This window comes from Lupinus angustifolius, chromosome LG03 (assembly GCF_001865875.1).
Source record: "Lupinus angustifolius cultivar Tanjil chromosome LG03, LupAngTanjil_v1.0, whole genome shotgun sequence".
Taxonomy (NCBI): domain Eukaryota; kingdom Viridiplantae; phylum Streptophyta; class Magnoliopsida; order Fabales; family Fabaceae; genus Lupinus; species Lupinus angustifolius.
In genome coordinates this window covers 17,395,947-17,401,978 of record NC_032011.1, presented here as the reverse complement: position 1 = coordinate 17,401,978, position 6,032 = coordinate 17,395,947, and positions in this window count along the sequence as shown.

Here is a 6,032-nt window from a genome sequence, read left to right as displayed (position 1 = left end):
AGAGAGCTCCCAGAAGCTAGGAGATGAGTTCCAAGAATGTTGGAGCTTAAGTTTTCATGACCAGAGCCCTAGCAAAGCATTTTTCCAATGACAACCCTCCCATGTTGCTTATTTCACAAAAGAAAGACATTTAGTAAAGAATACAAAAGAAGTTAGTATTGAAATAATAACCTTAAATATTTTCTATGTTAAACTCATTCTTTTCTCATATATCAACGTAATAGTTTTATGTTATGATGATATCTTATCTAACTCCTTATTCAAAAAAGTAAGGGAGACTATCAAATCATGTCTCTATTATCTTATCAAATATCAAGTGTCGACAAAATGAGCCATAATATATTCCAAAAGATATCATCATTTATCCTAATAAATATCATTTTAATGAATAAAACCTTAACCTTACTCTAATATATCACACCTTATATTTAACGAAAAAAAATATCACACCTCATATGAATGCAATTCCTTGTCGGCAGACCGGTTAAATTCTGTCATAAGCATTATTGATATCCAAATATCTGCAGTATGCAATTAATTCAGTGCCGGCTAGATGTCTATGACTAGGCATTACAGTGATGAGTGAACTTGGTATTTGATTTTTAGCGTAATAATTATGCATCATAAATATAAAGATTTATATATAATTATTATATTATTTACTATTTATTTATATTATCTTTATTGAAAATTAATAATAATTAAACATCAATGATAGATAATAAATTGACAATATATAAACTCTTCCATTGTTAACTCATATATTTTCTCTCTTGTTTTTTATTAATGAAAAATCATATCGACATTATTGATGTTATATGATTAAGGTTGGCTAATTTTACATTTTCATGTAGTCATTTCATTTCGCTATATTTCAATAAATACAATCATTTAAACGATAATTCTTTTTCAAGGAAAAGAGGGAGAAGGGTAAAGTATACATGAGCGACCATATTTCATATTTCTATCTTAATCAATTTTATTTAATGAGGAGGTCTATATGTGAATCTATATCATTTGCTTTTGATTTTTATATGTTATTACCAATTTAACCTTTGTATCTAGTGGGAATGGGGTAGTTAAGTACTTAGTTATACTTTTTTCTAAAAACATTATGACATTGAGTCTATACAATAAGTTTGAGTATCCACAACAATCGACTTGCCAAAATTATAAGATTTTGATAATCAACATTCCACTCTTAAAACTTGTTGTGCATTAGTCCACATTCTATTCTCCATAACTATATAAATTATGGTAAATAATTCCGATAAAGGGATATATATTTATGTGTTAAGTAAATCTAATGAGAAGAATAATAATATTCACAAACATAATCATTATTATCTAATAATATCTTAGTAGTTACTCTATGCTCTCACGAACATCACATAATTAGTCAAACTCCGTTAACAAATTCTTTGTCTTCTTCTCTTCTATTTATTCTTATGTCCTTTATTTAATTGTTTGTGGTTCAAGTTGCACAATGGATCGCTTCTGTTGTACCAACAATTGGTATAAGAGCCAACTTCTAGATGACTCTTAGCTGAGACGTCAGATTATGGCGAAGGAGGGTGAATGACATGTTTGTTGAACATTCAGTGATGCTGGACTACAGAGCGCCCCCACCTCAATGAAAGAATATGGAGATTGATGATATTCACCAAGGTGGAGATTGTGGTAAAATGACTCATATTCTAGAGGAATATACCTTTTTCTCCATAAATCAACAATTCAAGTTATTGGCTTTGACTGATGTAAAATGATTGAGGTAGAATGTTATATATTTATGTGAAGAACAACAATAGTCACAAACACAAATTCTTATTCTCTAATAACATTTTGATAGTTGTTTCGTGCTCCTAGGGACATAGACAAAATTGACTAAGCCTCGTTAACAAATTTTCATGTCTTCTTCTCATAAATTCATTCTTATGACCTTTATTTGATTATATTGTTTGTGGTAAAAACTATGCAATGATCGCTTCTACTACACCAACAATTGGTATATTGTTGGATGCGACCGCAACCGGGGATCCTTCAACCATCATGAAATTTCATTGTTATTGGGGCATGAGAAGTGTTGGGAGATCTTCATCCATGGGTTATAACATTCTTTCATGGGCTAAGTGAAAGAAGCATATAAGTGGGCTTGACACCACATCTTGACCCAAAACCTTAAGGCATTATGTCTATGGGTCCATCAATTTATATATTATTTAACTCATCCATTTTTGCCCAATGTGGGACTTCTTCATTCACACTTGGAATAACCAACATCTCCCTCTCAAGTGTGAGTTCTACTTCGAGTATTGGATAGACCAGAGCTTAGCTCTCTATCTACTTGCACCGTCGTTGGCTTATCCTTTCATCAACGGACCATACCGCCTTGACCTCTCGTTAGGAAGACTTTCGACACAAGGATCCCTCATGGATCTATCGACCACTTGTCGCTTCAATACTTCATTGAGTCATCGAACCATCGGCTCTGATACCACTTGTCGGGAGATCTTCATCCATGAGTTATAACATTCTTCCATGGGCTAAGTGAAAGAAGCATATAAGTGGGCTTGACACCACATCTTGACCCAAAACCTTAAGGCATTAGGTTTATCGGTCCATCCACTTATATGCTCTTTAACTCATCCATTTTTGCCTAATGTGGGACATCTTCATTCACACTTGGAATACCTAACAAGAAGAGTGAAGATGCACAAGTGAGATACCACATCTTGAACCAAAACCTTAATACAATAGTTCCATGAGCTTTTTTCAATTACATAAAAATTCTTTCACTTCTACTCTCATATCTAATGTGAGATTTCACATTTGAATCAACACAATAATCTCCCCCTCAAGTGTGGGTACCACAACACGTACTGGTCTGCTCCCCTTAAATTCCACCATACCTCAATCGGGCCATCAACTCTGCTACCACTTATTGGACCCGACCACAATTGGGGAGCCATCAACCACTATTAAAATCCATTATTACCAAAGCATGATAAGAATAAAAATTCACAATTAAAACATCACGTCTTAAACCAAAAACCAAAATTCAGACTCTTCTAAGTATCAAGTATCTAAGGGATACCATAAGTGAACTTTGTGCTGTTCCAAAAGGATGCCTTCTCCACTACTAAAATCTATTTACACATTAAACAAGGAAATTATATTTTTCATATATTCCTCGAATTAAAAACTCACCATACTCATAAAACTTTCACAAAGCATTACATCTACATTCTCATCTTAAGATTGATTCTCATTACAATAAATTTATCATGACATAATATTTCCAAGAAAATATTTTCTATTAGACTAATAATTATAAATTTATTTTTATTTCTAAATATCATTTTTTTTTATTTGCCTTCTATTCATAAATTCAATTTTTTATTGTAAAAAAAACTATATTTATACTTGCAAAATATTTATAACTAAGATTTTTGTATTCCATAAATACACTTTCACAAATAGTATTTAAATGTTTCACCTGTGTAAAATTTAACATTAAACCATTAAATATTTCTATTTTCATTATTTTTATTTGCCACTTTTTTCTTCATTTTTTACAATAATTATGTAACGAATTTGGAATATTATAATTATGGTACTACTATTATATATTTTTTTACCATAGTGATGTAACACATAAATAAAAGTATGTAAAGTAAAAGATAATTTATTCTTTTGCCGATAAAAAACTTAAAACTCTTTATAAAATTTTAAAGATTGAGTCTTGTAAAAATAGATGATTATATGACTCCCCCATAAGACTCTCATAACCACAAGACTCTAGTGTGGTTACCCTTTTTAGATCAAGAATTGTGTCCTTTAAGACATGACTAGTTTGTCCTTTTGATAAGCAAATTTTCATTGTTTTAGAGCAAGTGATTATTATTGCACCAACAATCACTATCTATCACTTTCACCAACTTCAATTTATTATATAAACATAAATCTTTTTGTATTACTTTCTTTATTAGAAATGAGAGACAATCATATCATTAAAAAGTCCAATAACTTGTTTTTTTTAATAAATTTACTTTTTATCGAGATAAATGTTTGTAATTAAATGAATGATAAAAAAGAAAGCGAACATATTAACGAGATTAAAAAATTTCTGTAGGCAGTCTATAGACTACAATAGCATGGGCCATGGAGGCTTTAATATTACAATATAATATTTATACCATATCAATATAAAAATTTATACATAGTTAGTATATAATCTATCATTTAATTATATTACTTTTTGAAGTATTAATGATAATAAACCATAAATAGTGGATAATATATTGATAGTGAATAAAACTCTTACACCGTAAATCATATTATATCATATGTTTATTTTCTTCTTTTATATTTTCACTACACCTCTTACGCAACAGCATAAAGGTGAGAGTATCATTTTACCTGACTATCAAATTCATGATCACATATTTCATATAATATATACTTATTTTTAGCTTTATGTGTTGTTTTACATATGTTACTATGAAATACATAAAAATTATTTGGAATAATATGCGGTCCAAATTTAATCACTGATTATTAACCTTATACATATAACAAGGCACACCCGCCACTATAAATTAAATCATATCATGCAATATCATATACGGGTAACATTACTAAAGTTGTAATATTTTCCCACCCTCTTTTGTTTAATTTTATTTTTATTTTTATTTTTATTTTTATTTTTATAGGTTTATGTTTTTTATTTTTAAATTTATATTTTCCTATTTTATTTTAATTTTTTTACATAAAAAACTCACAAAAAAATGAGATTGGAGCATAAAATTGAAATAAGAAATAGAGTGGTTTGAGGTTTACTTTGGTAAGTTGGGAGAAGATTTACCTAATTTTACTCACTCTTAATGCATGATGCTCACACTATTTCAGCTCTCACTCCACTCTCCATTTATTTATCTTATTCTATTTATTTTCATCTCTTCTTTTGACTCTTCTTAAAGAATTTTTTTGGTCACACATGTAATATTTAAGTGTAATTAGGGTCATTATTTTATGTAGCCAAATTAAAGTGATTTAATTCATGTAAGGTATATGGCTATAAATATAATTGTCATGAAAATTATTGTGTAGATACCTGAAGTCTTATTTTTATTTTATGATAGACAAAATTGGAATAAGAAATCAAGTAACATCACTCTTCATGGAAGGTTATGCATTTCTTATAAACAGGGGTTATGGTCTCCAATTGTAGACCACAACAACACATAACACAACAAGAACCACAACATACATACAAACATGTCATTCTCTTCATCCCATTAGAGGAGAAACTAAGGCTTAGTGGTCTACAATTGGAAGACCAAAGAACCTATATGTTCTATATGAACATGCATTTGCATACAACGACAATGAACATGGAGTTGATGGATATATGACAAATGATGCTATAATACTCATTCACCATATTCTCTATAAACATAACAAGGTACGCTTCCGCTATAGTTTTATCTCTATTCTCGATGATTTAACATGAAAGATCTTGGCAATATATAATGATAGTGTCCATCATCTTTAGTATATATCATGCATCTTTAAATATAAACCCTTCCACCATATTAAAGTCTATCTTAAAGAAAAATTTTCTACAAGTGGTATGAGAGTCACTTTCATGTCATTTCATTGGGAAATAAGGTTTTGAGTTATCATGTAATCATTGTTGAGAATATGGTTTAATTATGTTTCTAGAAATTCATCGTTTTATAAAGATATATTGTTAAGATTAGACATGTTTTAATTCTTTGTTAGAATCTTTATATTGTATTATGAAAACATGTTCTATTTGGTTGATTTAGTATGTTTTCATGAGAACATGAACTTTGGTTTTGATTCAAGTTGACACAAGAGATTATTGATGGCTTTGATTAACATTTCCATAAAAATAAACTCTAATTGTTTTGTCCAATTCTTAAAGTGTTATTATCATATTATGAATAACTATGAATATTTTTATTCAATTGGTTTGGTTCTAAATTTATGAATTCAAATAGTGTGGA